This window comes from Amblyomma maculatum, chromosome 1 (genome assembly GCF_055883805.1).
Source record: "Amblyomma maculatum isolate TAMU_Amacu chromosome 1, ASM5588380v1, whole genome shotgun sequence".
Taxonomy (NCBI): Eukaryota; Metazoa; Arthropoda; class Arachnida; order Ixodida; family Ixodidae; genus Amblyomma; species Amblyomma maculatum.
Genome location: NC_139344.1, coordinates 240,182,724 through 240,203,412, shown reverse-complemented (window position 1 = coordinate 240,203,412; position 20,689 = coordinate 240,182,724). Strand labels below are relative to the sequence as shown.

At 49.0% G+C, this 20,689-nt stretch overlaps 1 protein-coding gene across 2 annotated transcripts in view; it reads right to left on the bottom strand.

The window, feature by feature from the left end:
• Window positions 1-20,689, bottom strand: part of Tpr2 (Tetratricopeptide repeat protein 2) — a 108,170-nt gene that overhangs the window by 85,647 nt on the left and 1,834 nt on the right. The window lies entirely within an intron of this gene.

Sequence of the window (20,689 nt, the reverse complement as noted above, 5' to 3'; positions counted from 1 at the left end):
CTCACGCCGCGCAACGTTTAGCCCGGTTTTAAGGCCAGAAATGAGGATACGACTGGCGCATTTAACCTAGCTTTCTCAAAAACGAAAGGCGCGCACGCTGACGAGCACATTCTGTATGGCAAGCGTTTTGCAAGCAGTCAACATTCTGGAGGGGCGGCGATTACGTCACATGTAGCTAAAGCCCTGTATACATGGACTCGACAGAGTCGGGTCGAGTAAGCCTGTCGAGTAAAAAACCAGTTGTCGGGTTCATGTATACGCAGTCGGGTCGAGTAAAATAGCCGCGGAGCGGGTCGCGTTAACTCGCTTGCAGGGGGTAGGTTAACTCGCTTGACCCGCTTGTCTAAAAGCATGTAGACGCTGTCGAATCAGGGAGTCGAGTTATGGCGAACTCTGGGATTAAAAAGCAACCGGAACGGCGAGGAGCGTCAGCGAAGTTGAAGGCTTTTTAGCCCTCATCAACGATAATAAATAATAATCGAAGCTCTCGATACTAAAAGGCAACGGAATCAATTATGAGTAGGAAACTTGCACAATAACTTCAAATCTCGACGCTACGCGCCGCTGCGATACTTACTCGCTAGAAAGCGAGTTCATGTAGACACCAATCGGGTCGAGTAATGGTGACCTCGCTTACTCGACGCTTACCCGACCCGGTGCTGTCGAGTCCATGTATACAAGGCTTAATAAAGTAGAGGTACAGACAACGCACGGCATGAGGCCCGCTAGCGTGCGTGGTCTGTGCCTTTTGTCAATCATTTTATTTTATTGTGGCCGACTTTCCATATACAACTCCTTCTTCCAATAGTACCAGTGCATTCTGCTGAGCTTCCAAGGCGCGTGCTGCGATGGCCAAGGATAGTCAAGCGATGTACGCGACTACGACCGAAGCACTGTACTATGAATTCAACCTCGAAAACCAACGAATAGAGCGAAGCTAAACGATAACACGGGAGCTGAAGAAAAACGAAGCAGTTTATCAAGATTAAAACAACCAGAGCTACATCCACAGCTCAGGGCGGATTTATAGACGACGCGGAGGTGGAGGCGGCAACTACGGGCACAATACATTTCTTGCACTTTTTTTATTTTGCAGCAAAATGTCTCGTTGAGGGATTCAGAGGAGGCCGGGGAGGGGGGTTAACTATGCAACTATCTAAACCCGCTAGTCTCTGGTTATCGTTTTCCATTTTCGAAGTCGGCAAGGACAACTCAGAATTGGTATATGCAGTCAGGGGTGGAAGCAGGCCGGAGCATTTTGGAGCAGCTCAGGGAGTAGTAATAATGCTGTTTTGGAGCATGTTTTCAGGATTTAACGCTTTCAATGATAGAAATATTCTCCTCCTGACAAAAAAAAAATGATTTTTTTTTCTTCAAAGCTTAATGCTCTGCTGATTACACGGCCATCTCTAACGCGACAGGACAAACAGCCAAAATATGTATAGATGTTTAACATAACGCTAGCTGACATGAGCAACAGTTTGGGACAGACTAGCAGCGAATGGAATGCTTGCGTGTACATTTCATATTGGACATCGTCTGACTAAAAGCTTGAGGCCATTTTGGCATGATAGATTCAAAGATGGAGCCTACCACTTTGATGTACTCAAGCACCACCACTGATTTGGAATTCACATTAATGAGCAGCATATTTCTACTACCTTTCGCAGACCCTTTATTGTCCTGTGCCTGTGCTGAACTATTTCTGGGCCCTGGTCAGCATAGTGCTTTCAGGGAGGATAGGCAGCGCTGAATGGATAGCCTTTTTCCGCCTTTACCTTCTTTACTGTCTCCTGCTTGTGGCTCCTCACAGTATCCCTCGACCTACACTGGATCTTCCTCAATTTCAACATGTTGGCAATAGGCCCTGTTGTGTTACAAACACTCTTGAGAACATTTCTAGTGACTGGCACCTGTGTGATGTAACTGTATAACACATCAAGCATGCCTTTGTAGGCTTGACACACATGTCATTGACAAAGAGGCTCTATGGTGATGTACTTAACTCCTTGCTTTCACAACTAACGTATTACAATTCATGTAGCTCTGTGCAGCCGGACAAGTTTCTTAGTGTAGTTTGCGGTGTCTGCTTCGCTTGATTCTCTCGCTTCTCTCACCGCCGGTGATTCGAAAGACTGGGAGAAGGTGCTATGCCATGTGCACAGAACTTTTTTTTTTTTTTTCCGCAATTCTCTCAAAATGCTTGTGTCTCGTTCTAAATTTACTTGCGAACATCTGATTGGGTTGGGTCACATTTTTTGTAGGCAATGCCATCAATGGCCCACTATGTGAAAAAAGCTTATGCTCTGCAAATTTTGATGGCAAAACGTCGAGGCAGCCGGGCGTTTGGAGCAGTTTTAGAGCAGTATTGGAGCAGAATGGAGCAAATGGAGCAGCACTTCCACCCCTGTATGCTCTAGTATAAATTTTATTCTGCAGAACGAATTAAGAGTCAAAAGAAAAGTTAGACGCTATAGTTACCATAGCTACCGTGCGGGTCGAACTTGTTTAAGCCGAAGAACAGAGATATTTTTTTTTTATCTAGTTTTAGTCAAAGAAGGTCAGTATTTTCGGCATGGATGCCACAGTTGTCTTCTATTTAGCACTAGTAATGCGGAAAATAACAGGTGACTGAGCTATAGCTTGCTATAGCTCAACATATGACATATGACATGTACAAAGCGCTGTCTCTGCAAATGCCATTAGTCTCCTCGTTTTGTTCCGTTTTGTTTGCGCAAGTACCCTATTAGAAAGTAAACTAGTCCAAACCAAAGCATTGATAGTATCAAAACTGTGACGCAACTATTCGGGGTAATGTCATACGATTTCGCTGGCTAATTGGAGCCCATAGTGATTCGAACCGGCGTATGTGGCTCCAACCGTATGTCCTATCCTAAATGCGCAACGTGACGCAGCGAAGCGGGCGTTTTCGATTTCGGCGTCCTCGCGCAATCGAGCTGTGCACTGCTGTTGTCACCTTTCATTAGAGCTGTGCATTGCATGCTGACTTCAGCTTGCCATCTTCCGCGATGGATATGAAACGCGCCGCTATCACAGCCTACACTCGAAAGGCAAAAATTCTCACGGCAGTGGCGGATGCGCAGTGCTGATGCGGCGAGCACGGCAAGGACTGTAGCGCTAATTTAGACATATCACGCTCGAGTAAATATGATTTTCATTCCGGCACGTGTCTCTTGACGGCGCCTGAGGTGTCCACGGAGAGGCGAGATAGCTTTACGCTTTCGCAGTTTGGCGGAAGTTCGCCTTCGTGTTGACGGCGCGTTTGAGGTCACCGAGAGCGAGATGGTTTTCCGCCGCGAAACCAGATCAAAGTTTGGTTTGGTTTATGGGGTTTAAAGTCCCAAAGCGACTCAGGCTATGAGAGACGCAGTTACGGAGGGCTTCGAAATTTTCGACCACCTGGGGTTCCTTAACGTGCACTGACATCGCAAAGCACACGGGCGCCTTGCTTTTCGCCTGCATCGAAAAGCGGCCGCCGCGGCCAGAATTCGATCGCGCATCCTTGGGCACAATAGACGAGCGCCCTAATCACTGCGCCACCCCGGAGAGCGAGAGCAAAATGAAGGAAGACACCCTTGCTGTCGCAGGCGCTGCTCCACCGGATCTACGAAAGTACGTTTAGCGTTTAGGTTCGCCTTCGGTTTGCGTTCCTTTCTCCCCGGCGGCGCTCCAACAACAGGCGCAAAAAGTACGATGCTCAAAAAGGAAAATGGTCACGTATGACACGCATTCGACTGATCGCTTGTGTGTCCACCAAAGCAAGGCATGTCAAAAATAAATTGAACACGATTTCGTGAACGACGGCGCACAGAAAGCACTGCTGTTAGCGGCGCTATAGTGACTCGAGAAAGACACCAAGCAACACGCGCATAGTAGGCTGACTGCCAAGTACCACCGTGTGCACGAGCTACTGGTGTCGGAACTCAGAACAAAGTATCTTCTGTCCGGCCTACTCTATAATGGGTGGGTATAGAGTAGGTCGTGGTCCATGTTCTTTGTGCCACTTTAAACAACCATGAACAACCAACCAGGCCGTACCTCTAACCTTGCAAAAAAAAAAAAAAAAAAACGCGTTCTAATAGAACAGGACTTGGCACTGTATATTAAAAATTATTGAACGGGCTGCGAACAAGACTGGGTAGAGGAGGCCGTGTTCCGTGCAGCGACGCTTTAAGACAGATCAGCCCACAAACTGAGGTCAGGAAGCAGCCTTTCCCCACGAGTGCTGTCAGGCATAATACGCTCTTGTTCCTAACCTCCGGTCCCACACGGTCGCCTTAGCTGTGCATTTTCTACAACAAATCATGTTCCGCACGGAAAGGAAAAGCAGTGCCGCCTACTGCGATAATAAAACTGACTGATCGATACAAAACGGAATCGTTAGAACTGATGCTTGGACGAGTTGGTATGCCATTTTGAAGAAGAACAACGAGACTTGGACAAGGACGGAAGGACACACACGGACAGCGCCTGTCCGTGTGTGTCTTCCTTCCGTCCTTGTCCAAGTCGCGCTGTTCTTCTTAAATAAAAAAAAAAGAATAATAATAATAAAGGAACCGTATCAAAAAATTTGATCAGATCATCAAACAAAACTAAGCTATTTAGATTTAGCGGGTCAAACAGGTCTCTTGATGCCCCAAATGAGTATCATTCGTAATGTATCCATTTCCTGCTGCTGTTCTGATACGACAACGTGAGACAAAAAAACAAGTGTGGGCCTACACTGTACTATACATATATTAGGGTCTCTTGATGTGCGGCATTCCGCAAGAACAGGCGTATCGCGTATCGTTCAGCGTCTCCTATTTCATCTCTGATCAGAAGGGGATGTCGATTTAGAGCACACTTTTTACAGCGTAACGCTGTAGTACGCTGCCGTTTCGCCAACTCCCGCTAAACACTCTGTGCGGAAACAATGGCAGGTGTTTATTGCTTTGCCTCGCCATAAACCAGCGGGAAAACGCATCGAGGTAGTGGAGTTGCACCGGACGCCTGTGCGGAGTTGAAGACCGCCCGAAGAGAGCGGAAAGAAACGACCAGCAGCTCTTCTTGGACGCGGCTAGCGCACTCGCGGAACAGACGATCACTCCACCGAAGTGCGCTTTCTTCGCGTTATTCTCGGAAAGAGGCCAGCCGCACGACCTCGTTTTCGGCTATGGGGAAAATTGGCAGCACGCTGACCGCGTCGAGCTCCAAGTCACCGCAGCCGCGTGCATGCGCGAGACGCTGCACTGGCAGAACAAAGGACGAGCGTAGCAATCACCCGAGAACTTTGTTGTTTGTTGCTGACCGCTGGAACTGGAGGACAGGTTTCTCCGAATGATGTCCCGCAAAAAAATCCCGAGATACGGTGTAGGTTGGAGCTTAATACTGAAGGAATTGCGCTGAGTGGTACAAAAGGTACCACTTAGCGTTTTGTACCACTCAGCGGAAAGAGAAATTATCGGAGCCATCACGATCAGGACTGCTGGAACAGCGTCAGCGCACCTTCAGCAGCCCTCGAACATTGCGAAACAGAATGGTTGGGGTCACTGGTCAGATTAGACAGGAAGCTGAAGGTACAGTTTTTTGGATGCCAATCGTTTATTTCATGTGTGCCTTGCTTCATTTTTTCGTATCATCCTTTTCTGTGTAAAAAACGCCACGCCCTGCGAAACATATCAGTTGAAAGCACGCGCTTCTTCTGTGTTCACGTCGTTGTGTACCACTTCGCGCAATTTCTTCAGTATACGGTGTACAAACGCACACCGCAACTCCAGATCATGGCTTGCCACCCAGCGGTTTGCGCGAGAAACAGGTTCAGCCTATTGGCGGGTTTTAGATCAAGGGGACCCAATCGGTTATTACGCAAAATGCTGCGGTGAAAGGGTGAGGAATGCGGCTTTTTTTCTGGGCACGCGCACTGATGCCCCGATATTACCATATTCCCCTAGCCGATACAGGGTGACCTTATTCTAAAACTCACTATTTAGCGGTCTCTAGTTTTCAGTTACCCATGCTATGTAAAACAGCATCTCTGTTCTTGACTCCTAGTGATGCCGTCGCGCGATGAGGAAAACCGAAATAACGATCATCGAATGAGTTTCGTTGGTTTTGCTGCTTTCCTGTTTATGTGCGTTCTCGCTGCAAATTCCGCAGTCATTACATCGCTTCCGGAGGAGAGCTGACGACGCACTCCGTAGAACGTCATGAATGAAAAACAGCACTATGTGCCGCCATCGTCGTTTGTTGGATTTGAAGGACTTCTTCCTACTCCGTAATCACTTTAAACTGCAACGCTCGATTTAATGTCGCATCATCGTTTTGCGATCTCGTTCTGCAGGGGCGCCTTCGTTCCCAACTGAACTTGTCCCGGGGTTGTCGGCAGTGTGTACAGCTGTTTTTACTTTGCTGTGATGGATGCTTACCATCGCCGAGTAAGCCATGAGGCTCTTAGTTCAGTGTGCTCCAGCGGCTGACAGCCTCTCGCTCAGCACGGCCGTATGTGGGAGAAACGTAATTGAAGGCAAGCAGGGAAGAAGACGGATAGTGCATAAACAGGTGAAATTTCTCGGATTTATCTCTAACCTGTTTTTCGACACCACTCGCAACATATGGAGTAGAAATGTAATTACTTTGTGGCAGCAATATCAGCATTTTGGAGAAACTCGAGAGCACGCGGCCAAATATTCACTGAAATCTTAAAAGGTTTGGGCTACCCTCTCCGCAGTGCAACGCAGTGGAAGTGGTGCCTGCTTACAAACCGCCCTATCGCGTTTCCATGATGCTTCGTCGTACGGACTGGACAGGGAGTGACTCAAGTCCCTAGATCCGTTTTTCAAAAAGAGACTTGAGGAGTGACCAGCGCGCAGTGTCAGCGCACTGAAGGAAGCACACGGGTGCAAGAGCTAGGCAAATATGCCTGCGCGTCAGAACGCGTGACGCCATCCTCAAATAATAATAAAAAGATCGCAGGCGGTTACCGCCATTTTCCTTTCGTTCATAAGGAAGTGTTAACTTTTAACTTTGTTAACTGTTAACTTTGTTTATTAACCAGACAAGAGGGTGCGACCAGCGTAGGCCGAAGCGAAAGCCGAACTAGCCGGCCGAAGAACGGCGAGAACGCACGTCCACAGATGGGACTTGCTTCCCCGAACAACAGGAGGGTGAGGGAGCCCGCCGTGGGGGGCATCCCGCTGGGCGCGGACAGGGGGGCGAGTTCTCGCGGAGGCGCGTGGAGAGGGGTGCCAGGGTCTAAGACCCTTTACAGCGCGAGCGCATGGGCGCTGCCATATTTGATCATGTGACCCTTCCGCCATCGCTGGCCTCCGGGCCTTCTGGTTTGACGGCTTTCGGCGCGCTAGTACTCGGCTGCACGGTGCGGCGTACCCGCTATCGCTGGGGACAACGAGCTTATAGACAGCCGAAAAACTTCCTGTGAATGCTCATAGTGTGTGTGTAGGTGCTAAAAAATTTTTAATTTCACCACGTATTTCATTTATTGCATCCTCCTAACTATCTGCATTGGCTAGAACGTTTCCACAAACCGTCAGCCGTCGACTCATTTTTTTTTTTATTTTTTTTTTACCAATTCCCTCTCTTGCGCTGTCAGTGGAAAACATTTTCTGTAAAACTGAATAGATTACAAACTGATAATTCCCTCAAACTTATTTTTTTTTTTAATTTTCTTGCGCAAAGGGCGAACGCATGCTCAGACTATGCATGCTGGCTGAGACGCATTATGAATGTTCATTTAACATTGTGCACAATACTTACTGCTCAATATGGACGCGCGTGTAATCCCCGACAATTGATAAGATATAATTTTATCTCCTGTAAAAGTCCTGGCTTCAAAAGACTATTACGCTGCTTGAAGGCCGCATCAGGCGCTCATACAGCGGCGTTCACCTGCGCTCGGGCGAAGGTGACTGGAAACTGCACCGGAATTCAGAACGCACAGTACGCAGCCCAAGCAAGCGGGGATATAAAAAAATCTTATCATGGTAAATTTCATCATTGGCCCGTGCATTAGTTTCATAAAAGCAACAGTTATTACATGCATTTCAGCAGTACTTGTCTAATTCAAGTTTGGTTTTGTTTGTGCGGTGTTACGTCCCAAAGTGACTCAGGCTATGAGTGGAGGACTGCGGAAATTCCCATCCCCTTGGGGTTGTTTAATGTGCACTGATATCGCACAAAACACGGGCGCCTGGGTTTTTGGCTCCAGCGAAAAGCAGCCGCCGAGGCCGATCTCGCGATTCGATCCCGCATATCCTAGGGAATAGTACCTAATTAAAGTAAACAGATTCACTTCCATGCCCACACTAACTTTCCTTCTCTGCGAAATCAATTCGTATAACTGCATGGACATTAATAGCAACGTCAAGGTACCTCTTAACGCCCTGCGAAAAAAACTCGGCAGCAGTGCGAAGACTCAATATCCAGTTCCCGAGAAAACGTCAGGGTCGTTCTCGCATTGCCATGGCTACTGCCTGTGCTAAAACGAGCTGGGGCGTGAGGTATAGCCATTCTCTTCAATTCACAGGCGCTTTCTTGTCCCAGAAAGGTACATGAACTCGTGATACATGCCAAAATAGAAGCCTGGGCGAGTTATGTATACATTCTAAAACAGCGCAAAAGAACAGGGAACGAAACGCTCGTGTTCGCTCTCGTGTTGTACGTTGTACGTGTTGTAGCGCTCGTGTTGTACGTTTCGTTATCTCGTCCCTGTTCTTTTGCGCTGTTTTAGAATGTCGTGATACATCTCCCAGAAAAACGGTTGCCTAAGCCATGATGTGCACCTTATGTAGAAAGCGTCTTCTGTTCTTCCGCCAATAAACAGCAGGGTCATTAGCTCTACTTCCTCGCAGAATACTTCGACAATACAGATGACACCTGCATCAAAGCAGCGCTGTTTAAAAGTCAGCTGGTATTCTTACACAAGATACACAGCAGCAGCTAGCACTGCGCGCCGATACGTTCCGAAGGCCAGCAATGACGGCCGTCCTAGTGGCGCCACCTGTTAGGGAAGGGTTGAACTACTCGCTGTAAACGGTCTATACTCACAGAACGGACGAGAACACAGCACTTCGAACACAACACTAGTAACGTTGACTTCCTGATAGCGTGCAGGGGGCCGGCTAGGACGCATTGAGACGCGCTGGCTCTGTGCGCGAAGAACCACTTGTAGGCTGGAAGTTGTCCGTTGTGTTTTCTAGGTCTGCCCTGGGTGTAGTCTTTTCTTCTGATCGGCATCCCTGGGCATTGATTGTGTTGGCCGTCACACCGCCAGCAGCGTTGTGCATTTTTGACCGATTTTGCAACAGCAGAGGGTTTGCGTACCTGGTTGCTTGTTAGGTGTACCGGCTCGATGTTCCGGCGCATTTCTCTCTGCTGATGACCGGCGCTCTCCGCTCGCACGGCGATGTCGTAAGCTTTGTCGAACGTGAAATCCCTCTCAGCGAACCGGCGCTGCTGTAGCGACTCGTCACTAAGTCCGCACACAAATCTGTCACGTAACATGACGTCCTAAGAAAGCATGGAGGTGTTAGCAGAAGCTGCGTCTCCTTCGTGCCCGGGAGCTGTCCTGGCTGTGGTCAGCGTCCCAAAATTGCAGTTAGCCGCAAGCTTCTTGAGCGCTGCTTACGTAGGCACTCGCAGTTTCGCCTTCCAGTTGATCTCGTTGGAAGCGAGCTCGGCTGTAAACTTCAGATGGCCTCGGGTCGTAGTGCTTTTGAAGGGCTGCAACGATTTCTTCGTAAGGCACTTCCGCTGGTGTGCTTGGCTGAATAAGGGAGCTGACAATGTCGTAGGTCTGCTCCCCGCACAGCATTAGCAGGTTGGCCCTTTTCAAGGCTGGGTCTGTGATGTTAGCTTCAAAGTAGATGTTGTTAGCTTCAAAATATCTGGTTCGGAAACCCTCGCGCAGCCATGGCTTGTCAATACCGTTGCGTAGCGCGGGTCGAATCCACTTTCTCGTCACCACTGTCGTGTTTACGTACGCGCTGCTGTTAACTTTGTTTATTAACCAGACAAGATGGTGCGACCAGCGTCGGCCGAGACGAAAGCCGAACTGGCCAGTCGAAGAACGGAGGGAACGCACGTCTACTGATGGGACTTGCTTCCCCGAACAACAGGAGGGTGAGGGAGCACGCCGTCGGGGGCGTCCCGTTGGGCGCGGACAGTGGGCGAGTTCTCGCGGAGAGGCGTGCCAAGGTCTGTCCATTAACGCGCACTGCTCTATTCACAGAGCGGACGAGAACACAGCACTTCGAACACAACAGGAAGTTACTGCACCTGCACAGGGGTGCGTACTTCAATATACAGTCACCCTCATCACACCATTAAAATGACGTCCGACGCAGATTTCATCTTTTGTAGAAAATAATGCATATCAACTTTGTGCTGATTCTTTTTTAAATTCACTGGAACTGATTGAAACATCATCCATCAATTCAGGCCATTCTTGGCTCTTACAGATGCAGAGCGCGTGCTGAGGCTGAGATTATTACAAGGTTTTGATAACTCCCCCCGCGACCTCACGTTGTAGGTCACCAACAACTGCCCCTCATTTGTGGGCATGACGATTGCGGGTGCTGAACTGTTTACAGCGCCTTCAAAGCGAACTTTTCAGGTTATTAATTCGTTGTGGATCTGATGTTATCCCCTTCGAAAAATTAACAAGACAAACCCGTGGAATGCTAGTCGTGAGAGATCGTAAACCGCGGCAAGTCTCGGAATGGGAGATCGTATTTACTTGCCTAAATACCCTTCCTTATTGGGGTTTTATTATTGCTTACTTTATGGAGGGTTATATGGTTGCTGTGCAGCCGCTACGTGCCTCCCAATACTTTCACATTTGGTTCATCTACATTCATGAGCATAAATATCGCGCCGCCTGCGGCCCAGCACTGAAGGCACATGCCCTTCAAAAGAGGCCTTCAAACGAACGTCATTCACCTTCTGCCGTGACGTCGCTTTCCCCTTACTAGATCTACGGTCCCTTGCGAGCGTGACTCTTTGCGCGATCCTCTACACGAGCCACGCTAGAAGGTGCAAAGTAGCTGAACACGACGTCAAGGCAGTACGTCGACACGAGTGTTTCAAGGGCCTCCTACGGGGGGAGCACATGCCGCAGCGTTCTTTTGCGCAGTCAGATAAAGTAACTCGCATTTCCAGTCAATCGACACTGGAGAGGCACTTAACACTACTACTGCGAATGCGAAAGCATTAAGTATCTCTTCGTGAGCTCTATTGCGAGGTTCACTGACTACACGGCATACACGTAAACCCCCGCTCGCTGCCAAGCTACCCAAGCACTCACTACAAGCGTGCGTTGCGTGGCCTTAGTCGGTATATAGTGTGCACGTGTTAGGCTTGCAACACAAGGGTCGTGGGATGGAATCCGATCCATAACCCAAAATTTCCTTTCAAGGAAATCGATTACATCGTAAAGTTAAAGCAATCGAGACGTGGGGCGGCCTTTAATTCGCAGTCATGTCTGACATACTTTCATTCCTCGCGCGAAGTCACGTTTAGCGCGAGCGTTACGGGGATTCCTGCGCGATGGCATGAGGCTGTGAGGTAATCGAGTTTATGAACGACGGCCGTGAATTTCATTTGCCGACGAACCGCATAACGTTTTCGCGCTAAAAAAAATAAATAAAAAAGACCTGTCATAATCAACTGCCATCCTCGTAAATGATTTGGGTGATCGCCGGCATTTATAAAAAGATCGTAAAAATGCAGTTGCTCCCGGAACTTCAGACAGGGGCAAGGTCGTTGATGTCATAAATCAAGGCGGCGAGCCACCCTCTTTTGGGAGCTTGTTGCCTTTTGAAATTCACCAAAATTTATTTCCGCTCCAATCCAGAATGACAATGTGCTTTCCTGTGTGTCAAATATCGGGTTATTTGAGGCGCGCCGTCTAAATATAGTGCAGCGCTCTCGATTAACTTGAACCACTCGGGAATTTCGGCCCAGTAAAAATGCGGCCGTCGCGTCTGAGTCGTGACCAGGGTTTCCTCGAAGCAGGCGTCGTGAGTTTACAGGAAGTTCAAATGAAGAAATGGTTGTAGTTAACGATATAGAGTCCGCCTTCGTGGCACGCGTGAGCGTACCGTGTGGCCGTTGTGTGCGCACAGTGAATTCTAGTGTGTGCAAATTCGTAGATGCGTTTCTCGTGCAGCCAAAGCTCGCGCCCACGGCGGCGCCGTTCGGTTCGGCGCCCCTTCGACAAGCGCTCGCCTCGCCCACGCAGCATCCCCGAAAGCCCGCTCGGTTTCCCATTAAAGCAGGCACAACCAAAGGAGCTTAGGCGCAGTAAATGCCTAGCGCGAACCTTCGCAGCGGATTAACGACAGTGTCATGGAAAACTACTTATAAATTCACAAAAAAATAACTACCCTTCAATTTCATGGAAGAATTAACTGCAGAACTGCAAAGGTTAACGAATACGTAGGCGACTTCGAATGCACTGAGACACGCCTGCCGGAATGTGCACATACTACTGTACTTCCCATTGGAATAAGCTCAGCATATAGTTATAGCCAAAGTATAAACGTGTTCTTACGATGGATGCCTCGGCTGACTACGCGAGAGACGCTCCAGAAACTTTCTGCCAAACAAAGCATTTTGCACTAAGCTATAGGTAACTTGCATACGGCCACATGAATTCGATTCGTTTGACATATCATTCTTCAAGCCGATCGAAATTCCAAAGTTTTGGTGCCAGTATGTTAGTGCGCACGTCGGCGCGCCTCATGCTGTGCGTCCGCAGTGGCGAGCTTCAAGCTCATTGTTTCGCAACTCCGCGCGTGCACGCGCGCTGACGCTACGGGACCTACTCCGTTTTTGTTTTTTTATGACCAGGCTTTAAGGGTATTGCCGGACGCGCGCTCCTGTTTTTTTTTTTTTTTCTTCCACGATCGCAGAAATAAAAGGGGCCACTTGAAAGAGGGCGCGACTAAACATAACGGACAGGCAGACATAACACGACGGTTGTATTGGCTCGCGACAGGCGGGCAGTTTTACACGGACATAAATTTGACAATGCGAAGCATCGGTGCATTGTTAGGGAATAGAAAAGGTCGCAATTATTCTGAATGTTCAGTTCTTAAATGATTTTATTCCGCCGAAATGCAGATATGGATACAAGTTCTCATATTCTGCACTTGAACGGTAGAGCAGCCAACGAAATGAACGGTCACAGTCCTTACAAGAAGCTTCGACCATGCCTACACTGTGTTCAGGCTGTCTATGGACTGCCTACCAATTTTTCTTCTTTTTTTTTTTTCTTGTTTTCAAGGAAGATTCGCTTTGCGAAGTCCGGAAGGGCCATCTTCCGGCGTCACCTTGCGCCTAGCTCAACCTTGCTAACTATCCTGAAGTAGTAGTGCGACCATACGCTACGTTACGCTACGTTAGTGTGCATCGCCTGCGCGCCGCATTGCCTAATGATACGATATGATGGTCGCAAATACGTGCAGAAACTACGCCATGCGAAGAACTGGAAGCGATTGGGGCAAAATTCCCACAAGTTAACCAGAGTAAACAATACTGTTAACCTCTACGGACACAATTGCAAGCACTGAAAGTTTGTAGGGAGAGTATAACACTGTCGCAATGCAGCACGCTTGTGCTGACAGTGACGAGCACGTGCTTTCAAACATGCTGTAGCCACAGTGACCTATAATGCAAGCGGACAACTAGACGAAACGATTAGATCATTCCAACAGTAAAACAGTATCATTGTGTTCGGAATAACAGAACGACGCGAGTGGTCAGCACACTAAAGGAGATGGCATGTGGAGCTATTTACCCCCCCCCCCCCCCCCACCTTCATTTCCTATCGAACGTTCATCGACTATCAGGTTCACTGACTTCGATCTGCCCTGCGATTTCGCCGAAATCGAGAATGGCGCACAAAATTGCCGCGCGAACATCGCCTGAAACCGGGCGCAAAAAGGCAAACCGGAATAACGGCGCGTGCCCTAGTTGGAGAGGAAAATTGGGCAACCACTCCAAAAGAACGGTGCGACCGCAAGGCCAACAACACTGCCTAGCGCGCTGCGCCCGGGGCACTCCACGAGAGAGGCCGAAAAATGCGTCCGGGGTGCAGGCACCGGTGAGGCTCGCGTCGACCTGCGGGGCTGGCATAAGAGCGTGCTTTACCTGCGGCTACCGGCCCAGCAGCAGCAGCGCATCCCCTGCGGCGGCAACCGCTCCTGGCTCCGGCAGCGGGCCGGCGAGGCCCCGCGGCTCCCTTCGGGTCGCCGGAGCAGTGTGTCGACGGAGGCGCAGCGCACCGCCGCGCGGCCCACGCCGTCCACCAGCAGGGTGGCGATGACCACGCGGCCACGCTGGTTGCGTCGCAGGATGGGCATGCAGTCTACGGGGGGCCGAGATGCTCGCGCGCGCCTCGGCTCGGCCATTGTGCCGCTCTGATCCCGCGGCCAACCGCGGTGCGTGGCTATTCTGGGGGCCCGCGGAGCAGCCCACGGGCCAGACGGAGCGCGCTCCTCGTGGGCTACTCGAGCAAGCCCCCACGGTTCCAGCAATGTCTCCAGCGAGTTCGCACCTTCGATTCGCTACCGTTGCGAGTGACAAACCTAAGCCTCTTCGTGCACACCCTATGTGGGAGAGAAATGTGCTGGAAGTAGGACTGCTCAGCGAGCATGTCCGACGAGTTGACGCTGTTTGCCGCGATTATGAGTAAATAAAGAAACCGAACGGCGGAGTGTGAACAGGGTGGATGCGGTTTTCGCAAGCCATTGGGAGCAACAGGCACGACGCACCTGACAGCGCTCGGTTGTCAAGTTCTATCAATTTCTATGCACCCTATCGCACACAAAACTATACCTATCAAACGCCAGAAGCTATCTTTATTCGACACGATAGCCGAGCTGTGCACTCGGCCCAGAGGTACACCACACACCGTTGACGACAGAACGCCGGAGGGCAAGAAACAGCGTCCATCTACGAGAGGTATGGCGCGACCTCCGAGTACCCGAAGGTTCGAAAATAATAAAGGCGGCCGCAGTGAAAAAAAGAGCAGGCGCAGTTTCAAGGCCTTCCCAGGCACTCCCACATACTTTACAGCGAGGGCTAGAGGCAAAAAAAGGAGGAGGGTGACATATGTAGGCTGCGGCATTGCGTGCATTATGCATGGCTAAACAGACTGCTCGAAAGGCGATCCCCGCGCACTTGCATCACTCGCGCAACAGGGCGCGAGCGCTACGAAACGCAGGCCCGCCGCCGCAGAGAATAATAACCACGTAACGCCGACAGGGCTCGATCAAATGCGGTTTCCGCTAACGCAAGCGGAAAGCTCACGCATATACGGTAAATTCGAAGGTGCACGGGCGACGAACGCTTTCGTGTGCAATGCACAGCCAACCTGTTTTGCATTCCTTGCACTACGTATACAGTGGTTTCAACAAGATCACTATCATCCGCTCTGCGCAGAGCGACCTCGCCACCCGGCGCAGTGGCTATTAGCGTTCGGAGGTTGTTACTGAGGCACAGATCTTTCAACCTAAACTTCATAAGCGACCATCCTTGTCAATATACAGGAGGAAACTCTCAAGACGGCAACGCTGAGGTTCGGCAATTGATTGCATCACCCGACAGAGAGCTGCATTTCAAGCAGGAAATTAACAAATACTGCCGACGTGTGCTCAAGAAATGCTGACTATTGAGGCGGGGGACCCGGGTTCGATTTCGGCCGCGGCGGCCTCATTCGGATGGAGGAGAAACGCAAGGCGTGCGAGTAGTTGCGCGATGTCGGTGCACGTTGAAGAACTCCGGGTGGTCGATATTATCAGAAGCCATCGACTGCGGCGCCTCTCGTACACTGAATCGCCTTGGGGCGTGAAGCCCCACTAACTAAACTCAGCAAAAAAATGCTAACAATCCACAGCCATCTCCCGTGCGCAAAATCGTAAAAATGCATTGAGCAAGTTCACAACCTTCAGAAAAATAGACAATGCCAGAATCGAATATAACGAAAAACAAAATTCTTTAAAAAAACCACAAAAATATCGAATGTCTACGAGAATGATTAAGCATGCCAGGTTGCAGGAAAACCGAAATCGTTTGCTGAACACCGCATATTACTTATTGGTGCAAGAGCATTAAAAGGCTCAAAGCAAAGGAATGTGACGTTCGCCGTGTATTAGCGGGACGTAGCCAAGTGAGGAGGGTAGCAGAGGAGTAGGAGGGAAGTAAAGAACACGAAAGGAACTGGGATAAAAATTGAGTTGGAATAGTGTTGCAATCAGAAGTGGAATTAGTTCGAAGCGGCAATTTAAGCGCTTCGATGAAAACTTGCTTTACTTTATACAATCGAAAAATATATATATATATATATTTTTGCATAAATTCAAAATATCCTGAAAAACTACCAATACTATTTTTTTTTTTTTTTGCAATGCCCTTTTTTTCAGTCATCCCGGGGCGTAATGTTTTTCTTTTCAGTTCGTTTTCCGTCTCTGTCCTTTCAGGAGCGCTTTCCAAATACGGCAGAGTAACTTTTCGAAAAAAAAAATCGAAAAAAAATTTATAATTTTTGCATAAATTCAAAATATCCTGAAAAACTACCAATACTATTTTTTTTTTTTTTTGCAATGCCCTTTTCTTCAGTCATCCCGGGGCGTAATGTTTTTCTTTTCAGTTCGTTTTCCGTCTCTGTCCTTTCAGGAGCGCTTTCCAAATACGGCAGAGTAACTTTTCGAAAAAAGGCATTGTTCGCATGAGCCGAGAAAGCTCTCGAGTTTTTGTTATCGACATTCCGGACATTGTTCGCATCGCCTGACGAATGAAGGAGCAGAAAGATGTAAACTGCTGATGATAATGAAAAGCATACGCAAATAACCCACAACAAGAAACTATTGACTGAAACTGCAATTAAATGAGACACTTGAAACACATTTGCAAATGTGGTAACATGTGATTGTTAATATGTGAGGACACTATGTAACGTTTTGACAATGTTTTTATGACTTCTCCCCCCCTACGTAATGCCCACTTGGGCCTTTAGGGTAACAAAATGAAATGAAAATTTGCTCACACTGTGCAGGAGAGTATTTTCTCCCCGAAGAAGATGGCTTCAAACTGACTCGTGAAGTAACCGTCGCTTTTCGTCTTGTAGTTACTTAATGGACCTTTTTCAAGTAGCCCTACTGCGCATGGGCGAAACCTCCTGGGCAGCCATTTTCGCCGGGATGCCACGCGAAAATGAGGGAGGAGTTTGCTGTACGTGCTTTTCCACGAAACGAGGTCCCTCGCTTCATCGATGCGACGGAGTCGTTTGTGCACAGTGTTCGGACACTTGCGTCAGAGCGACGCGAACTCGTTCACTTTTTGCATTTTGTAAATAACGTACAAAGCTCCCCTTGTCCTTTCTTGCCATCGCATCCCTCTACTTCTCGCTCTCCTCTTCCTACCACTTTTCTTTCCCGCCGGCCGCAGCTCGGGTGCTTCAGACTTTCGATGACAGTTGCCGCGGCCGGCAACGCTCTGTTCCTTCCTTTTTGATTGCCACTTAAATAATGCACTGCCACCACCACCATCTAGATTGCACATATTGCATTGTCCCCTACCTCCCCTCAAGCGAGAAGACACGGCTATATTCGCCAGCATCCTGTTGTGAAAAGGAGGCTTCTCTGCCCACTGACTGATTGATGACATTTCTGGACATGCACAAGATCATGAGTCCTAGTTGGCACCAAGATAGACCAATACTAAGAAAGTAAGGGAATGCAGTTTGGAGTCTTAAAATACCCACTAGTATACTCGTATTTTTTTCGATCCGCCCTCTTGAACTGATCGATATTCGATAAACTTCTCAAATGCGGCTAAACACGCAGATGTGTGATAGGGAACGTCGAAAAACACGAGAATAGCCCGAGTCAGGTGTTTGCGACGGCATTAGTCTAACCGTAGCACTATTGGGCAAAAATTAATGCCCGTGAAGTTAAAAAAAATAGCACTCGCTCTGTGCAGCTCATCAGCGAATTCGTAAAACGACCTCAAATTTGCCCTTGTACATTGCTTACAGCCGAGCGCGGCTGCAGCGCTGGCACTTATCACCAGCGGCAACGCAAAGATCTGTCACGGCCGGCCGCTCTCTTTGGGCATCGTTGAAGGCGCGAATCTGGCGGCGCTTTAGCCGGCCGCCGATCAGCGCGCTGCATTCGCTGCGCATTTCGGCGTACGAGCGTGTTGTCACTTGCAGCTTTTTTGTACTTTGAGGGCTTTCATCTTCGTAATAACCTACTCCGAGGCTATTCCGTCGGAAACACTAGTGTCGGACCATTTTTATGGCGCTCGACACCTTTCCGTTCACACCTGAGCGTTTATAGAGCGATATTTAGAATGTTTATGAAATGTTCAAGTAGGTAGAACTTGAGGAAAACACCAGTAAGTACTTTACACGACTCCTAACATTCACTTTAGTTCAGAAGAACGCTTGAAGCTTTTCTTTTTTAATCCAAGTCTACCTTAATGGGGGCACCCCGTATACTGTTGCCGTCACAATCGTCGCCTTTCGCACACTCGCTCCGAGTTGATGCGGAGTGGTAATTTCTACGAATAATAACAAACGAGATAATATTACATTACTGAGCAGGGTAACCCTCCCATGTGGCGGAGAAAAGTATAAACAGCCCGTTATTTCCTGCGACTGAAACCATTCGAGCATATCCTCAGGCGCCCGGCAACCGTTTCGAGCTCTTGAAGAGAGATCATCGTTTTCAGTTCCGCGCAGCTCCAGGAGCCGGAAACACGCGGAGCCCTCGCACGAAGCAGGAACGTCAAAGGAGCACCAAAAGAAAAGCAGCAAAGGGGAGCAGAAGACCGACAAAGTGCGCGCAGGGCACCAAACGACAAAACGCAACAGATCTGCACACGCAACGTGAAAAATGCTGCGCTTGTTCGCTGTCATTTCGTGTGTGTCTTCGAAAGTGTTCTCTTTTAACACCTTGCGACGGTGTTAACGAAACACAGAGTACCTTCACGTGGCGGGAACACATGTTCCGTTCTTTACTGCAGTATACAAACAGCTACCGCTGGCCGTATACTATTTTTTTTTAAATAAAAATCGACACACTACAATTTTGGAGCAGTTTGTTCGAGTTAAAACGTACCAACAAGCTCCAACCAACAGGCACCTTTCCCGACACTTTTGCAGCGTTCAGCAACACTTTTTTAAACCTTTTTTAAACCTTTTAAGCCTGTTCTTTCTACGGTCCTTAGTGCAGTTTTACTACACTGCCCTACCACAAACTAGCCCCCGCTGTACACCTAGAGGCAGTAATACGGAAAGTTGAGCTAGTTGGTACATGATTGCAAATTACGAGCGCGGCGAGCGCCTGTCCTTGTCATTACTCTCTCGTTGTTGTTCTCCGTCGCAGCGCTCGTAATTTGCAAACACCTAGAGGCAAAGTTCGACACAGCTTTGCGGAACACGACAAGCACCTGCTGTTACCGTCACTGTCAATCTACTGTACTATCTAGGTAAACAGTGAGTTTGCTTCGTAATCTCGGACGCATTCCACCAGGCCGGCCCCTAGACTCACTGTGCGCGCAGCTAATTACTCAGCAACCCATGACGCCGATAAACAAAGATGCCATCACGAGTCGAGTTACTCTGAGTCACTCGCTTTTCACTTTCAGCGGAACAGCTGAAAAGTGAATATTGGCTGGTTTGGTTTGTAGGGGTTTAACGTCCCAAAGCGACCCAGGCCATGAGAGCCGCTAGTTATAGTGACATGCTCTTACGGCAGTAACGTATGCTGCGAGGCTAACTGCTTTTGCGTGCTAATCTTTAAACAAGGCGTTACATGAATAACACCAAAAGACGACACGCTTGCGATCTTTTCAGTGTTATTCATGCAGCGCCTTGTTTAAAAATGGTCTCACCCTTACGGGACAAGTGGCAAAGGGGCGAAACGGAACTTACACGGAACTTTCGCACGGTTTGGACGAAGACAATTAGCTGCAAGCATGGCGGCAGTGGCTCTACATGTGCAGCGGTAGAACGTTGCGCCAAACAAGTCCAATTTCCCTGCCTCACACCTGCCGTGGTGAGAGCTCAGCACCCGAGATCAAAGCAGACCAAGGGCCGTATTCCATGAGCTTCCCTTTGGATCAGTTTGATCATCGGGCACTGGTTGGGTGACGAAGCCGAGGCTTTCAAGTGTCCGCGGGAAACGACAGAGCCACAGGCTCATGTGCAGATGAGCCTCAGGATTAGCTGCATGGTGCAGCCAAATGTTTGCTGGTGCGGCGAGCGCCGATGGCTACCGCCGAAGACGGGGCCCGCTGTCTTGCAATTTCTGCGACCGGCAGCTAGCTGATTTCGTCTGATGCTGGCGTCCTGCTGGTGTCCGAGCAAATGGAAAACTGGAGGTTATGGAATAAGACCACAGGACGTGATAAGTTTCAAACGGCCTCGAACGAGGCTGTCCGCTCGAACGCTGCGAAGTCCAGTGTCAGCTGTGTCTTTCTTCGACCCTCGTCTCTTCAATTGGCATTACCAAAAGCGACCAACTTGCCCAGTCGTGTGCTCTAAGCTAGCGCGAAACCTGAACGCCTCCTAACGTTTTCTATCAAATTGTATGTCGTACGTCAACATTCGCTGGAAGCTTCCAAAAGTAAAAAAAAAAAGTATTCAAGAAGGGGCAGTGGG